At 42.4% G+C, this 18308-nt stretch overlaps 1 long non-coding RNA gene and 2 other non-coding genes across 4 annotated transcripts; all 3 read left to right on the top strand.

Annotated features, from left to right (window-relative positions):
• The first annotated feature begins 9465 nt into the window (after positions 1 to 9465).
• On the top strand, positions 9466 to 17080 carry LOC142054524 (uncharacterized). 2 transcript variants are annotated; one of them, XR_012659570.1, is made up of 6 exons: positions 9466 to 9531; positions 11459 to 11514; positions 12339 to 12408; positions 12986 to 13076; positions 14794 to 14839; positions 15467 to 17080. It is a non-coding gene; the product is annotated as an uncharacterized LOC142054524 (long non-coding RNA). The 2 variants fall into 2 exon arrangements; XR_012659571.1 differs by lacking the exon at positions 9466 to 9531 and adding an exon at positions 9900 to 10163.
• LOC142055858 (small nucleolar RNA SNORD50) lies at positions 13223 to 13289 on the top strand. Its single transcript, XR_012660103.1, has one exon. It is a non-coding gene; the product is annotated as a small nucleolar RNA SNORD50 (small nucleolar RNA).
• LOC142055857 (small nucleolar RNA SNORD50) lies at positions 15222 to 15292 on the top strand. The gene has a single exon (XR_012660102.1). It is a non-coding gene; the product is annotated as a small nucleolar RNA SNORD50 (small nucleolar RNA).
• Positions 17081 to 18308: the final 1228 nt, after the last annotated feature.

The raw sequence follows: 18308 nt of genomic DNA, 5'->3' as shown, positions 1-18308 counted from the left end.
TCCATGAGATAATGCACCTGAAATCCCCAAAAGTAGTCTGTAGTCCCCCTGTTTCAGTGCAATTCTGGTTACAAGGACATAGGAGTTCTATTTTTACTTCGTTGAGATCAAGGGTTAAATTCTTTTTTTTCTTCATACATATGATTTTGGAGAAAGCATCAGACCAAGACCACATTTCTTAAATATGGCCTATAAAAGCACGGTCTATAAATGCTTATTAATGCATGGTGATTATTGTGTTATCAAAGCATGTGCAAAGGAGTAGCTGCAGTTCCATGTTGTTCCACTAAGAACTTCCTTTCCCAAGTGCTGTAAGTCATGTAGAAGTGAGGTGGGAGTGCCCTCTTGTGTTTACAGCAGAATTATCTTGATGGTCATCCCATTTGAAATCACAAAGTGGGGAAAATTTATCCACTCCTGTATCGAGCATCAGTCTCACAGACTGGCTGTGGGTCAGGTGTACACGTCTGAGCAGAGTTGCAAAACAAATAGCTTATGAGTTCAAAAAAGGTTTCAGCACGTTGTCTTGTCATGTAGCATCCTACAGCGCATTTCTGCTTCACCAGCTCTTCTGCTGCAACCTTCAGAAATCTCCCATTGTGTGCAGGTCCACAGCCCCATCCTACGCAGGGTGTGGAGGAACATGGGCAGGAGCCACAGGCTGCCTCTCTGCACGCTGTTCCCTCCCAGTGCCTGCGAGGCGAGTCTTGCCTCTGTTGCAGAAATGCGGGTTTAAAGTAAGAACAAGTTATTGCAGGTCCTAGCGTGGTCTGTGGTAACTTGAAGTGGGGAGACAGGAGAAGAACGTATTGAGCTAGACCCACAGGACTCCTGGAAGGAGAGGACACGTAATTTCTTAGACTGCTTCTGCCTAAAACCAGGCTGGTGGGCTGGATAAGGTTTTCTAGTGCTTGGATACTCCTAGTATAACATGTACTCATTATGCTAGAGCTATCGTTTTTTATCCCTTACTTGCATTAAGAGACAAACCTTCCTCCAATCAATGTGTGTCACAAACTCCCACTGCAGTCCATGGAAACCACTTAAACATGCCAATAAACTGCAAGATCTTCAAGAGAAATGAAACATATCAATTAACATTTCCTGAAGTGAGACCCACTCCTCTCTTCATATCTACTTATACAAGAGTAAGTGCATGCTTGAGTAATCCAAGTAAAGAAGAGAAAGAAAAAATAAAGCAATAAAAAATAAAGAAATGTGACAAAACAGTTGTTTTAAATGCTGTGTTGGCACAATGAACTAGCATAATTTCAAGTAGATTATTTGATACTTAGAATAAAGCATCAGTGGATTAGCTTTCTTCTTCAATAGTGCTTATAAAGTTTCTTTTTTGTTCTTATAAAATAGAGCACAATCATCACAAGAGGTTTTTTAGTTCAGGTGATACAACTTATAGCACACTGTGGTAGCTTCTGACGTTCTCTTTGCTCTTCCATTGTTTTAGAGGAGTAGGGAATTGCTTCACACATCCTATTGAATTCAGCAGAAAGGCTGTATCATGCCAAGTCCAAGATCAGTAACATTTTTATCACCTGGATCTGCAGCCAATACGTCAATAAAAAGCTGTTGGTGGATTCCTTTCCATACGGGTGCCAGAATGTCAGGAATTGCCAGATGGGCTAAGTGGGATGCCCACAGCTAGAAGAGGCCATGTCAAGACTGAAACACTTAAGACACCTACAGGAAACCTGGGACTGTATCTCCTATAGATGGTATAGGAGGAGTTGAATATGAAAAAGCTGGTATGTGGTCCTGCCACTGGTAGCAAGTGTCCCATGGACTGTGGTGCAGAGTCCTTGACAGGGAAGGAACTTCCTTATCTGGTAGGGATATGAACCCTCCAAAGAGGATAGCAATACTCGTCTGTATGCAACCAGCCCTTTTCATCCTGGACACAATCCTGGTGCAGGGCAACTGGCACTAGCCAGGGCCACACAATAGCTCTGGCAACTGAGCCAGCTCCTGTGGGAATAGTCAGCTGCACTACAGCAAGTGTTAGTAGTTTGCACTGTGCAGGCAGCTACCAGGGCCACTCACCAGCCTTTCCACCTACTTGTCTGGCACCCTGACCTCCCCTATTCAACACCAGGCTGCTCATGGGCAGTGGGCTATTTGCCTCTCCCAAGACGAGGCAGTGGCCAGGCCTTTTTATATCTTGCACAGTATCACAGGCTTCCACCCAGGAGCTGCTCCAGATGAGGTTGAGGGTCAACTGCTCTTCCCTGGTGGCCTGCTCTCAGATCTGATTGCTGGCCTCTCTGAAAACTCCCCCAGCATTGTTTTGTTGAGAAGGAAGAGCAAATCTCAGCAAGTGCATCTCTTGGTCATCCATTCCTGGCTCCCAAAAGGGCCTGGCTCAGTGACCACAAAGGATGCTAGTGGGAGTGCACCCTGAGAAGCTGGCAGCAACTGGAGATTAAGGAGTGCCAGGGGATTCATGTCTGTAATAGGGCCCCAGCTCAAGCTTCATACTGCAACTTTTCGGCTCTGCAAGGGCCCTGTGTTTAGAAACACTGTGTGCTCATTACCTCTGGCAGGGAAATTGCCTCTTGTCACATGAATCATACAAATAAATCTCATCTGCCTATTAGCTGCATATTCTGTAGCTAAGCCGAGCATGTTCCCAGTGCTGACAAGGAGTGGCAGCCTTGTCCCATACTTTTCCTACACAGCATATGTTAAACTGAGGATCAGAAAACAGGATGGCCTTGTGTTATCCTACAGTCTGCTGTTGACCAGGCAGAGAGAGCATGCATATTCTGAAATGCTCAGGTCCTTCCCCCGCTGCCTGGAGAGTCTGGGTGAGCTCCTTTGAGTGATAGGGGATATCCAAAAGAGCACAGCCAGGCAAAGCAGGCTAGAGTGTAGGAGGCCCTTCAGCAGGAGCCACCTTGTTGGAGTCCCTTCATGGTAACAGAAGTATGCAGCCCCACCAACATCAGGAGCCCAGCTACCAGCTCCAGTCAGGAATATCAGGATAGGGAACGTGTGCTTGTGTGCATGGTAAGAATTTGCAATGCTGTGAGTTCCCTCCTAGGAAGTCAGCAATATATTAGTTTACCTTTTATTCAAGTTTACAAATTATTTACACAACTGAAATGACTGATTTGTGTTTTTTAAGGAATATTATCATGGTTACAGGATTAATTGTGTTGCCCTCCTCTTTCTGTTCTTTACAAATACAGCTCCCCACCTTCAAAGACCAGACAGACTAATCTTACACATCCTAGGGCAGAGCATCACGATTTTCTTGCTCTCTAGTAGGGCCAGCCACAAGCTGTACTGCTCTGAATATCAGTTGTCCATATAATTTCAATGTATTTAGATAGATATTATTTCTTCCTTACAGTACAAGAGTAAGTAGCAGCAAACAATAGAACAGACTTCTTAAACCTCAGACATTGTTTCCTTTAATGGTAGAATTCTTGCATTCAGGGATAGTTAAATAGGTACTACACTGCATTTTGGAGGGATCAAGCACGAGGTTTCACATCATATTTACAGCTGCTGTCAGGGGACATCACCCTGCTTAACTCTTCCGCAGCCCAGGGTGTGTGCTCCCACCACTTCCCTTCTGTTAAGTCTAGCGGTTAGGTGGTCACAGTGTGACTCAGTCCAGGTGGCTGATTTGCCAGAAAACTAAAGCTGAAAAAAAAAATTATTTTCTATTGCACCAGGTAGTTGCTTGTAGCAGCATGACGATTAGCTGGTAGTGGTGACAGGGGAGGAGGGAAGAACAAAGCCATCCCTTTCAGCGGCAGCTTTTAAGTTCCATTTAACACACCTATAGGGAGTGCTGCTTGATCTCCCCCTGATGAGAAAAACTGAATGGCTAAGAGCAAGATACACTCACAAAGCCTGCTAATAAACCACCCTGTTCTGGAAAGCTTGCTATTTTTAAGAACAAGACAACATGGAAACAAAATTCTACCATAACAGATTTGAGAAATACCTGGGTCTATGCAAGTTTCATAGAAGGAAAGACTTATGCACGATCCAAAATGAAGCCTTGATGCAAAATCAAATACATTAAAATTAATATATTAGCACTGTAGATAATGCAGTTACATTTTTCTCCATCTTTACTATTTTAAAAATGTGTGTTTTAATATGCATGCTATGAGTGAAATAATATTTATGCATATTTTCTTTTCTTATTTTATCAAATGAAATATTCCAAGCAGTTAAAGAAGTTTCCAAGAAACCTCCACTTCAAAGGGAGTGCCTCTTTCTTACTCAGAGATCTGTACTTATCATATCCAGATTCAGTTCCAGATGCTGGAATGCAGTTTTACAACTTCTACTTTGTTCTAATAGTTCACATGATACTTGGTTTTAGAAAGAGCAAATTGGGTATGTGTTGTTTTTCCTGATTCTGTATAGGGTGTGATTAGGTTAGGATATTTTAATCGTAAGCAAGCCTCTGAAAGATGGCAATATTAAGAACAGTTTTAGTTAAAAATTCAGATAGCTCAGCAGCCTTGTCTTCTCTAAGAACCAGAGGCCGCCTTCTGTTAAGGAATGTGAAGACATATTCCCTATTTAAAAGCGAGTTTGACACTCAATTTGACAAGGCTGTATAAATATGACAGAAAAGCCTTTTTTCCCTATGCCTTGTTAATAAATGAAGTGACAGCAAGTGATATTAATTACTAGCTGGGTCCTACAACTATGAGGAGAATATTAAAGGTTATATAAAGGTTATATATATGTATACATATAAAAGGAGGTCGCTTTTCTCCCATCTTTCCACACTACTTCCACTTTAACACTTTCATCTCATCCGAGCCTATGCATTTCACCTCTTAAGGACGAGCAAAAGCCCAGAAAGATAAGCAGCAACTATATAGCAATTAACTGAAGCATATTATGTTACAGTAATAGGCTGTTTATGCAGAATAACATAGAAGAGATTTGAATACTGAGAGAAAGATGTTGTCCCCAAGCACCAACAAAGACTCAGATGAAATTTCCCTCAATATTTTGGCTACACTGAGATGCTGCTATAGTTCAAAATAATGAATGCTTCTGTTAAACAATAAAATAGTTACAATTACCTACTCCTGGAGACAGCACACAGACTTACATTGGTAAATAGAAAAAAATTAGCTAATTTAACTTAAAATTATTAATATTATTTACTTTGGTTGTCTTAATACAACTTTATTGCTTCTTTCAAGTTACTAAGTGAAGAGGGTTTGGGTTTTTTTCTTGTGTAAAGCTTAGTTATGCTTTACCACTGATTTTAGCCACATATAAACTGATTAGATTATGACAATATACCAAATGTGGCTGTATAATCAACAATTGTACATTTAGATACTCTTAGCAGCAGAAAACCCAAATATCCACCACAGCTGTACTCAACTTCAGAAAGGGGAGATACCTAAAAATGAAGATGCTTGTTAAAAACAAAGCTAAAAGGAACGTCTATGCCCATTAAATCCTCGCAAGTGCTATGAAGACAAACTGAGAACACTGTCTTGAAGGCACAAAATCACCATTCAAGAAAGATTTGGAAAAGGACAAAAGGAAGCCCACAACAGTATATGACAGTATAAAGGTGTATATCAAAACTAACAACATATTCCTTTTCAAATTCATGAGGTGCAGGAAGTCTGTTCAGAGAAAATTAGGCCATGCCATTGCATTAGTTTTTTGCTCCTGTGTTCAGTATGGAAGATCTGGGGAAATTCCCCACACCACACCCCTTCTGAGGCATTCCTCAGAGAAGTTGCTTCAAACTCCTTGAAGATGCTGCAGTTTCAACAGGATCAGATGATAGAGGAACCCAGTGAAACATGTGAACTGCTAATTGCGGTGTGTGAGCTCTCACTTGAAACTGCTCTGGTGCTAAAGAAGGGCAAGTAGCAAATAGGATTATCCCGTTTTAAAAAGATTCTAGGGTAATCCAGGAAACTACAGCCCACTAAGCCTGACATCTGTACCAGGCAAATAAGTAAAAACTTCATCCAAAAAGTAGAATTAATGTGCATCTAGATAAATATGATCTGTAAGGCAAAGGTCAGAATGCCTGGTAAATTCACATCATACTTCTCATCAGCAAGCATGCGATAACATGATCTAGTGCATGGATTACCTAAAGCCTCTTAGCAAATGATTTTAGGCAGCTAAGCAGACATGGGATAAGAGGTAAAAGATAGGCAACAGAGGGTAGAAGTAAATGGTTCATTTTCATGGTGGCAGAAAACTACCACAGAAATCTGCATGACATGCACTGGTGAACTTACTGAATCGACCTGAAAAAGGTAGCATGCAGAGGTGTAAAAAAATCAGTAATCATGCAATCCTGATGCATAAATAGCTTCAGGATCTTAAAAACCTGAGTGGGTATAACAGCAACACATGAAATTCAGCATGGATCAATATAAAGCACTGCTCACTGAGAAGAGCAAACACAACTGCAGATGCAAAATGATGGGCTCTGACCTTTATTGCTCAGACATGAGATCCTGCAGTTATGACAGACAATTCTGTGGAAACATCAGCTCTGTACACAGCAATAGGCAAAAAGAAAGGAAACCAAAGTTTAGGAGGTGCTAGGGAACAAAGAGAAAACAGAGAAGATCATCACACCTCTGCACAAGCCCGTGTTGTACCTGCTTCTTGAATACAGTGTATACTCTGGAACTCCCAACTCAGAAAGAAACAAGAAAAAATTTGAAGAGCAATGGGAGTAAGGTCAAAGGTAGGGAATTATTCCCATATGAGGGATGATTAAGTGAGGTTTCTTCAGCGTGAAGAAGAGATTGGGGGGGCAGGGCAGGGGCTTAATGAGGGGTGACTGCAGAGGGATGGATTCCCCACTGCTTCTTCTAGAACCCTGCAATGAACTAACAGACAGCAGGTACAAAGCAAACTAAGGGAGGTGCATTTTCCTATAATGCTAATTAAGCTGTGGTACTCCTTGGCATTGTTATTGTAATTTTGTAAAGGCTCTGGGGAAGACTGGACAAATTTGTGGGTGGCAAATTAATGGAGGATTGTTACAATCACACACACACACACACAGAGAAAACCCACCCCACCCTCTGGAGGTCTCTGAGTTTTATACTCCCAGAGGCTGGGCAAATATTCAGGGAAGGATCCCTATGTGCTTGTTCTTTCCCTACTCCCTTCCCTAGGCATTTACTTTTGGCTATAGTTGGAGGCAAGATACTGTGGGGGGGACGGGGACAGACACACGACACCTCTGACCTGTACAGCTGTCCTAATGTTCTCAATTATCATTAAAAAAAAGCGCTCATCTTTCTGTGACACTAACGTGAATAAAAATCCAGAGAGAGTTGAGAAGAAGTTTAAACAAAGAATTCTAGTCTCTGTAAAACATCAAAACCAGGGCCAAGATCATAAGCTAAGTGAAATTGTTTCCCAACTCATGCATTTTATGATGCATAATGTAAAATATGGCAAAGTCAGCTCAGGATTTTACAATGAGAACTATCTGTTCTGAGAAGGAAGAAATTAAAGCTGCATACAATAGACTTCCTGCTGGGAAGGTGAGAGTGGAGGGGAACTCGGCATCCCAAAGGATGCACTGGTAACAACCCCAAACCAAACCGAGAGATGTGAGTCAACAAAGTTACAAAGCTATTCGGGAAAATCCAGGAAGCCAGACTTAAAATAGGAACAGAAAGGAAGTGGGGGGAGGCAGAAATAAAGAGAAAGAACAAGAAGAGAAAGAAATAATTTGAAACAAGAAAAGAGAACGTGGAGAGAGCTGTCTGGAGCTGAAAAGCCATGGAGGTAGTCACACCACCAGCCCTTCAGGCCAGTGGGCCTCAAAGGAGGCAATCCAGTACAGCCCCAGTATCTCATAACCAGCACCCCGTTCCGCCAGTGCTTACACTGTGCATGAACGTGCAGCTGTATGGTGAGCTAAATTTGGAAGCGATTCAGCTATAAACTTAACACTGCATGGCAATCAGGCTTATGGTTCAGACTAGCCTTAGGATCTCTCTGGGGAGCGGAGTTTGAGGATCAGGTGTTGCTCTGCAGCTTGCACCCTCACCCAGATACCCGGGATACAGGTTAAAGATGTGGAAGCCTGAAGGAGGGGAAAGAAAGGCAAAGCAGAAACCTTACTTTTAAATATAATCTGCAATCAAGGTGTATGTTTTTATTTTGTTCTGGTTAACTTCTTCCAGCCTTGTAATTGTTGCCTGCCTACAATAAAGATGTACTTCACTTGACCCACAAGCTTCTCCGGTGCTAGCTATTTCATTGTCCTGGTAGTATTAATATCAATAATCTAGGAATAAAATTCCCAGATATTTTAGCACTTTACAAGTAATTTTTCTAGACTTCCCTTATCCACTCCCAATAGTTAGACCCTTCTATTGACAGTCCACCATGTGGACCACCAGTTGTCGTAGTATTCGCAACAATTTGTCAAAACACCAAACAATTTTTTGAGCTTTTCTTCATCCTTCCTTGCTTTCCCTGATTTCCTCAACTAATTTGATTGATACACTTAACCTCTCAATAAACACACAGACAAAAAGTCACACTATTTATAAACAATTAGTGAGAAACTCCATAAGTACTATGAGAATTTAGGATGTGTTTACCATCAGTTTAAAGGTCACCTAGACTGTAGTGCTCCTGCCACCCCCACTGTAGCCCAGACACCTGCTCCCACTTCTTTCACTAGCATTTCCATAGCAGTACAGGAGGCCGATTCAGCAGGAAACTAAGCCCCTTTCTGACTGAGGGGCAGCTGCCCAACTTCCAGTGCCCAAAGCTCCGCTGGGACTGGGGCAGCCCACCCTGACGCTCGCTGTGGAACAGCACCCTTAGACTTGCCAGAGTGAAAAACTGGAGGAAGCTTTCTGGCTGCTGCGAGTAAGAGGTTTTTCAGCCCTCATGACTTGTAATGTTATACAGGGATAAAGCATTGCATGCTATTTCCAAAAAGGGAAAGGGTGTGCTTGTGGTTAAGGTTTCAGAAACATCTAATTAGAGGCAAAGCAAAGTTGAAACATTCAGGGATAGCTATAGAAGGTTAACCAGTTGGAGCCCAAGGGAATAGTAAGAGAGATAGAAGAACCAAGTATTAAATTTAAACCGTTTTTTGTAAGTTTGGGAGGTGGAGCTGTATCGGGATCCTGCCTTCACTTGATAGCGCTCTAGCCCAGTACGTGTGGGGCCGGGGCCGGGGCCGGGGCCGGGGCCGGGGCCGGGGCCTCCCTCCCGCCCCCCTGCCGGCCCCAGCCGGGTCCTTGCGGACAACCCACGCCAGCGGCCGCGCGCCCGCCAACAGCTCCCCCACCCGGGGAGGAGCTCTGCGCCAACCCCCTTCCCGCGGCCCGCGCGCGCGCGCGCCGGGTAGGAAAGGCGCAGCACCGCGCCAAACTCTCGGGCTTCCCCGCCCCTCGGCTCGCTGGGAGAGGGGCGGGGCCAGCCTCATTCCCACCCTTCAGCGTACCTATAAAAGCGGCGAGCGCCCCCGTGCAACTTCTTTTTCCTGAGGAACGGTCGGGGAGGCGGGTGAGGTGGTGGTGGAGACCGGGGAGGGAGGGGCGTGCGGGGCGCCCGGGGCTTCTCTTTTTGTGCTCGGCTTGCTCGGGAGGTTCGGCCGCGGCGCCGGTCGCGTAGCGCTTGAGGGCTGGGAGCCGGCGGCTGAGGGTCGCACCTCGGAGCCGCGGGCGCGGCGGCGTGAGCGTGGCCCCAGCGCAAGGCGCCGCCGGGGCCGCAGCCGCGGTGTTGCGGCGTCCGGCCGCAGCCGGGGGGCCGAGGGGACGGGGGGGGCGGACTACCGGACTACGTGTCCCGGCGTGCCCCACGCGCGCGGGGGTGGGGGGGCCCTGGAGGGGGTGCGGCGTGGCCGGTTCCCCGCCGGAAGCGGCGGCGCGGGCGCTCCGGGGCGGGAAGGCGGCGGCGGCCCGTCGGAGGGGCCGGGCGCCATTTTGACCCGGGGCGGGCGAGGCGCTGCCTCCCCCACGCCGTTTTGATGGGCCGGCCAGCCCGGTGTAGGGAGCCTTTGGGGGGTTGGTGACTGAATGGTGCCCGCCGGTGGCGGCAGCTTCTCGTGGCTGGGGCTGAGAGCGGCCCCTCGCCGGGGCGACGCAGCCTTGCGCTTCGCTTGGCGGAACGAGCGCTTCGGCCGCTGGCTAGGGCTGGTGAGCGAAGTCTGCCCAAGCATCGCGATGAGAAGGAGGCGCTTCAGCGGGGGGCTAGGGCTCCCTGAACGAGGTGGAGTCGCCTTGTTCATTTGACATAGGGTTGGCGCACGCATTCGTGTTGCCTGTGTGTGTTTCGGAGGGCTCAGCCGTCGGCATCGTGCAACTGTCATACAACAGAAGACTTCTGAAAATACGGTTGCTGTAAAATCCACATACTGTGCCAAAAAAAACCCAAACCAAACAAACTAGCCACCACGATCCTTGCGTGGTTTTTAATGCGAATCATGAGATTACTTTAACGTTATAACGATTGATGTTTCTTTTTTTCTTTGCTAGGTAGTGGGACAGCAGAATAAAGGGAGATTTACAAAAATATAAAACACCCCAACAAACTTCCTGTGGCCTTAAGATGCCTTTTTTCCCCCCTCTTGTGATGCTACTGTTGTTTAGCCAGAAGAATGGGCAATGCAATAAAAAAATATAGCTAGGATTCTAGGCTCTAATCTGCAAACTAAGATTAGGAGATGGTTGCATTCATGTAGGAGGCTGTCGGTATGTTTATTCTGTGTTGAATTAGCTTGTCTAATGACAGCCTGAGTCACAGATTACTGCACAGTAGAATTTTTTAATCTTTACAAGCTATTAGTAACCCTTGGTTATTGGGTGCAATAAGCTTGAGATTTTCCATAGCTTAAATTTTTTTGTGATCTGAAAAAACAATGTTTAATAAGTTACCTTTAATGGATTGCTACATTTATTTGATCTACGTAGTGCAGAGTAAGAAACATTATTATTGGAAGCTGCATATTTTAAGGATTGTGTATGACAAAACAAATACTTTGTCGTGTTTATTTGGCTGGTTGAACTGGTAGATTTAAATACTTGTTATGTGGTTAAAACTGAATTCACACAGAATCACAGGTTGGAAGGGACCTCAAGGATCATCTAGTCAACCTTCTCTAAACTAATTGAAATCAGTGCTGATACTTAAAGGACTGAAGCCATCGTATGATGAATTTTTGTTAAAAATCATTTGGACTGAAGTTTAATAGTGGGTACTTGCAATTAATATAGTATTTCAAGTGGATGTAACTCATAACTCCATTGTTATTTAAACCTGGTTGCATTTCTTGCTGCTTTCTACAAGGCCTCTTGCAATCTCAAGGCTTATGTACTTACACATTATTGCTTCTGAGACTTCAGACATTGTTGATCATTATTGTCTTGTATATGACTTAGTGGCCTAGTAATAATCTGCTGATTTCAAGTGTTTGTTTACTGTTTGTTTTTAGGTGTGATGGAGACAAAGTTTTCAGTGGTGTCCAATACATTGTACGGAAGCATTAAGGTAACAGCTCTGGATTTTAAAATTTTGTTGCTCCAGAAGTGACACTAGAATTCTGTTGTTGATCAAGATAATAAATGCTTCCATTTCTTACTCTGTTTCCACGTTTTGGCTGCCAGAAGTACAGAGGGTTGTCATCTTTATATGGCTACTCAGTGGGTCAAAAAGGAAAAACAGTCAGAGTATGTTGCATTTTCATAGTTGCCATCAAACTGACGAGTAATTACTTAATGGGGTCTTTTTGTGTTCTTCACTGAGTTAAGGACAGCCCTTAGGTCAGTTGTTCTTAGTTTCTTTTCTTTTGCTGTGGCATTTAAATAACCATGAAGACCCACATAAGTCACTTGATTTAACTTGTGCTAAATTTTACTGTTTTTGGAAATGGTGCAAGTTAGCTGTCTGCCCTTGGGCGTGTGTTGGAGTTAATGTGAGTGTACATATGACCATATTTGAGTGTAATTATTGAGGTAATGATCCTGTATGCTATGGGCAGACAGTACTATTGCATTGTGAATAAATTAATGGTGACTTGTACATGTAAACGTTTTTGAAATAGAAGCTTGAATGTCTTGGTTCTTCAGACATTGTAATGGTTACAAAAGGGTCCAAAACCAGTCCAGGGTAATTTTTTTCCAAGTGCATACAAAATTTCAATTTGTCAGGTATTGAAGACTGTTTTAGACCAATATAGAATTGCTGTATGAAAAAGTGAATTCTTAGTGCTTGGTGATTATGTTTCTGACACAGTACCACGAGAGGTGATGCTAGACCATGGCAAGAGACATTTTCTACTTTAAAAGATAATTTTTATTTAATTTCAATTTTAGTCCTTCATGGAACCACTGTCAGAAGTAGAAGAAGACTTGGTACACACAAGTGGATTTTCCTGAGAGCTAAGTATGTTTTGAATGATCAGTGAGGACAAATTAATATGATAAATAGATTAGCAAAGTGTATGTATGATCAAACTAATAGGTGGGTCATTAGCTTTAAAAGTGAGGTGTTGTATTTCAGGTGTGTTTGACATGGTCTAGAACCATGTAGTCTGGAGAGTTGGTGAAGAGTTTATTGGGGTTGCTGTTGGAGGAGCTAGTAAAATATGCTTGTCCGAAGTGTTCATACTAAATCTGACAAAGACTATCTCAAGGTAGCTTTTAATTGTGAATTTGATTACTATAAGGAAGTATTTAGGCAAAGAAAACAAAGGGGACCTCTAGAGACTTGTTAATATATAGGCAAATATGGCTCCAATTTTTTAATAAAAATGTATTAATTTTTTAAGAGTACAGTTGATATTCTCACCAGTTGGAAATACTAAGAAATAACTTGAGGATCTGTATTCAATTTAATTTGGCTCAAATGCCTACAGCCAGTGGTTGGGAGGAAGGGGGACCCACAAGAGTAAAACTTGGTTGTTCCTAATGAATTGTGCTATATTATACATCAACATGTTGTAATTTATTATTTTGCTCAGATTTCTAGAATGGCATGAACAGTTTCTAATGATGGGAATGCCAGGTGTCCTGATGAAAGATTTCCTGGCAACTGTAGTACAACAGATAGAGGTAATATTGATTAAGCAGCTGAAATCTTTTGTTAATTTTAACGTAATCCTTTTTCAGTGCATCTGCATATGAAAGACAAAGCTTTTTGTGGAATATATGAATGTATGATTGGCTTGCAGTTCCCAGTCACTGATACTGAAGTGGTGAATCATGATGAAACTGCCAAACCTGATATGTTGATGAGAAACTTCATACGGATCTGGCTACTGAGATGAAACCACTTAAATAATTCTTTCAAAAGTCATTTAATCTTTCCATCATTATCCCAGTTGGTGTTAACTTTTGTTTCTGTCCCTGTGTACAAGCTAGATGCCACCATGCTCCAGGTTGTGAATAAAGATGCTGGTGCATTACTTAAACTTGTCTTGGGTCCATGTTGACATGGGTATGTGCTGTTGCAAAAGCTAGCATCTTTAAAGAGCAGAGAGTGGGAAGTGTTAGACCCCTTTAATTTTAGGTATCTTGTCTTACAGTAAATAACAAACATTAGGTATTAAAAGTGCCCTGGTAAGGAAGCATTGCTGGTGCTTGAAAGCTAGTGATGATGTTTGGGCTTTGACCCTCTTATGACGGTTAAATTAGGGCTCACTCAGATGTGTGAGCATTTAAGAAAAGTAATGTTAATGATTAAAGGTGAAATTTGGTGAACGGTAATGAATTCTTAGTATTATTAAAGCTGTTTCAGCTCCAGAGCTAAACTAATCCAGAAGGGCTAGTATCACATTCTACTTGCAGCAGGCAAAAAGCATGTTCATGAATGCTTACTGTGCATCAAGGGTATTGCTAGTGGTTTCACCAAGAACTTCATTCTTACCTAAATATCAGAGTTTAATCTTTTTCAGTGAAATTCACTTAAATTGCACTGGTTCTCTAACGTGTGAGGACAAGTTCTAATTCTCCTGTATTACTACAACATCTATAATTCCAATCCTTATTAAAGAAAGGTACCTTTAAATACCTTGCTAACTAGCAGCAGTTCCTTTTGCTGAACAGGCTTTGTCCCAGTGAAGTTCAAATGTGTGTGTGAAACTTCTTGGGCAGTAGTGCTACCTTTAAAGTGCTGTATTGTTTAGACAGGCGGTATTACAAGTAGGAAGTGGAGTGACTGACATGGCTGACCTGGAGAAAAGCTGGAAGCAGCAAGCCTTGTAATGATCTGTATTGGCCTTTTTTGATCTTCCAGCTCTAGGTCAGAGGTAGTCTCTGTTTTCCTGTTGCTGGCAGGAGAATGTGGTCTGGATGCAGTTTTTTATTTAATGCTTGCTTGTTGGTGGATTTTAGCTTCTGGAGTTTTTAATGTTTTGATAGAAGCTGGCAATTGGGTATTAGCTAATTTTCAGAAACGAACTTTTTGATCCTGATAGCAGAGGGGGAATTATGCTTGATTGATACTTATATTTCAATTATACTTGAATTCTACTTGATGAATTATACTTGATTTTACATATATGCACATATATATTCCTATATATATAAGAGCTATTGGCCTATCATAGCTTGTAGCCAAGTTGAGCAGTAGCTGGACAAGAGAAGCAAAATGAATCTTACCGTGGCATGACCATACTTGTAAGTTTGACAGAACTTGTGGGGTACTGATACTAATCGACCACTTGTTTAATAATGCAGTTTGGTCTGTGTGAGAGACTAAATAGATGGCAAGTTGTATTTTGAGTGATGGAAGTAAATGTTTCTGAACTAATACTTTTTTTATTGACAGGAAGATGGTCAAAAATGCAGGAACAAATGCATTTAAGCTTATTCAGGTATGTCACTGAAAAGCTTCCGAACATTTTCTCATTTTAAGTCTGAAGTAACTGTGCCTACAGTTTGGGTTTTTTTGTATTACGACAGTTATTGATATACTTAATACAGTAATTGATCAATTGGTATGGTTGGTTGGTATAGTAATTAATTCTGTACATAGAATTGAAGAGCACTTGCTCCCCAAGGCACAATGTGTACTGATAGCTGTGCCTAACCTTGGTTAGCTTTCAAACCTACATGCAAAGTTTTAAATAGGCATACATTATTATTGAAATACGTCAAAGGACTAGAGAATGTTTGATTTTTGTATTGCAATCAGAAACCCTATAGAAAAATGGTACATTTCCTACTAAACTTATATTTTCTGTATTGCTTTTGTCTCATCTGTGATGATCCTATCCCGAACCTGAATTCCTTGCTGAAACACTTAATACGGATCCGGAATCTGAGATGAGATAAAAAAAATTTGATTTAAACTTTGAGAAGTATTATAATGTCTACAGGGTTTTAATTTTTCTAGAAATGATAACACCGTAATGTCTACAATGTGTTGTGTGCTTACTTGCAAATTGAAGTTTCTCCCTCAGATGAACTGTTTTACTTAGACCTTGTTCTCTTTTTTTAAGTGGTGAGCTGGGACACTCAGTGCTGCCTGACAAATGTGGATGATCTGTAACTGGAAGGAAGTGTAACACCTGAAGAGTCTTTGTGGCTTGGAGAGGGATGCCGTGCTTTTACAAGCCTGCTGAAACAGCTGCTGCAGTTTTGTTTAGCGGATATTGTTTTCAGAAACTGCCTGTGAAGCAAAATCACTGTGTCTGCATGTTTAAAATAGCACTTTCCCCAAAACATTGAGCTGCCCTCTGTAGGAAGGATAGCAATATTAGGGAAATGGGTATTGAGCTTCAATATGTGGAAAAAACCCTGAGAGTATTTGCCCTTTTAAAATGTCATAAGGGTGTATGGACTTGTTGACACTGAAGGTCTGTAATAACTCACAGTGGAACTCACAGGTAGGCCCTGTGAAGACAGGGTAAAACCAAAATGGGTACACAAATTTAAACCGATGAGTCTGCTTTTTGAGGGTGGTCTCCTCCAGGAGATAAGAGGAAGTAGGTGAGGTGATAGTGGTATGGAAGTATAAACATGAGACACTTTTAAGAAAGAAATTCAGGTGTCATGAGGAAAGCTGTGGTTACAGAAGAGACAAGGTCTAACGCTTGTGTTGCCGTCTGTATCTGGTGAGGGAGAGAGGAATTGGTTTTATGGGCTGCCGGTTCAGCATGGAAAGATCGCAACAGCGGAACCACGCTTTGAGGAATACACTGGTAATGAATGATACCTGGTTGCTGTTTGGGGAAAAGAGCTCAGTGGTGGGAGAACGTACACACATTGGAACTTGTGCTTTAAGCAGTCCCTTGAAAACTAATGGTGCTATATCACAGTAACAGCCTATTTGCTGTATTCGGCAAATGGGCGCTCTTCTGCAGGGGAGTGAGTGGTCATAAATTGGTCACCAAGTGAATTGGATTTTAAAGACAAATCATTATGTCCATAAGATGCAATCTGCCTTGAAGCATGACTCTCAAATGTGATTGTCAGGAATGCTTTATAAAGGAAGAAATCTGAGAATGGCATGATACGCCAAAAATTGATAGAGCTACAGTTACTGCATAATTTCAAAAAGCACCAAAATACAGGAAAAACTACCCTATATTCTGCAGCCAAAAATGACAGCATTGGATGCCAGCAGCTCTCTTCCTTTAGAGAGTTGGAGGAATTCCTATAGCTCATGGAATATACCTATTTCTAAATGACAAATTACATGAAAAGCCCAATTTTCTGTCTAAGTAGTATCATGAAGTGCAATACACTACCAGTAGTGGTGCCTAAAACATCGGGAATGTCAAAAATAAGTATCTGACTACTAAACTGTACACTAAGGATCTGACACAGCTCCAGGAGTGTATTGGCTCACTGAGCGTCTCCTATGCTTTGTTCTTACTCATAAGCTGTAACCAGCTACTTTGGCCAAAGGCTGCTTGTTCAAAGCAAGCAGCTGTGTAAATCAGTCTGCTGAATGTATCAGAATCTGCAAAAATTTACTATAGAACAGCCTTCCCGTCATTGCTTTCAACAGGGTTTATGATTTTGGTTAAATGTTACTGACAAGGGTAGGCATTTCCATGTGCCATGTTTTGTACATGTTCTTGAATAAAGATGAGGATGTGAAAAACCTAGCCGTTGCACATCAGGTCTGTAGCTGCACCATGATGTTCCTTGACAGTGTCTACTTCGCAAGAGCTACAAAGGCAATGTGGCCTTGTTGCGCTGCCTGGTACAGCGTGTACTGGACATGTGATATGCCATGTTGTGCTCCAGTGACTCCTGGACAACACAAACTGTTAGTGATTACACACTTCAGAAGTGGGAAGGGACTGGTCTCCATCTTCTGCCCGCTGCAGTTCTATGGAAAGTCCGGGTGCTGTTGACAGCATCTGGTGAAGTTACTTGGATGGTAAGTCAGAAAGTTGTCAGTCCTAGCTATAGCTAGGTCAGTCTCTTCTGGAGGAAAAAGGATGTCAACGACCAGAGAAATGGGTAATGCAGCAGCAGTATTTGGTAAGTACTCTGTTGGATACTGTAAAGATCTGTATGACTTGCGTTACAGGGTCAGAAGAGTGGCACATGTTTCAGAGCATAAAGGTACTGTCTTATGCTATGGGCTAATGCTGATATGAAATAGGGAAGCTTTTGAGGAGATGATGCTGCGTGTGTATTGCAGTAAAGTTGGCAAGAATGGGTATATGGTGGTTTTGATTTCTTGGGATCAAATAAAAGACTAGAGAACGTTTCGGAGTTGAGTGGCACTTCAGGTACCCAAAGTATTTCACATCAATCTAGTTCTGTGTTCCAGAATATCCCTTGGGGACGGCTTCTGATGTAGGATTGACAGTCTTAGGTGAAGGGTGCCAGAGAATCATGTTATCTTGCCTATCAGGTGTTGGAGGCCTGTTTCCAGGAGCGGTGTTAAATCTTGGAAAAAGATGAACCTTTCACTTGGCATAGAAAAAGGTAGATGAGGTCAGTGATGAGGCATATTGCGATTGGCTGCAAGCCTTTCTGCATGAATGCTCCTGTGCTTTGGGTTGCAGATGATGAGTAACCAGTAAAAATGTGTGTTAGTATTTAAGATGGAAAGACTAATACTTCTCAATGGCTTTTTTTTGCTTGGTGGGAGGGGGATAATGTGTTTGCAAACCACTTGTGGATTTAATTCTTTGGTACATTTTTTTTTGTTTAAGACGTTTCATGCAAGTGACTGAGGAGCTGTAGTGGAGAGTTCCATGGCAGGCTTGGAACACATGGCATGGGATTTCTCTCTGCAAAAGTACTTAAGTTTTCCAAAATAGCTTGCTAGATTCAAAGCTTTGACTTAAGATTGTGCAGTGAACAGCAGGGAAAACA

This window comes from Phalacrocorax aristotelis, chromosome 3, assembly GCF_949628215.1.
Source record: "Phalacrocorax aristotelis chromosome 3, bGulAri2.1, whole genome shotgun sequence".
Lineage (NCBI taxonomy): Eukaryota > Metazoa > Chordata > Aves > Suliformes > Phalacrocoracidae > Phalacrocorax > Phalacrocorax aristotelis.
Note: the sequence above shows the minus strand (reverse complement) of the source record. Positions and strands in the feature narration are given on the sequence as shown.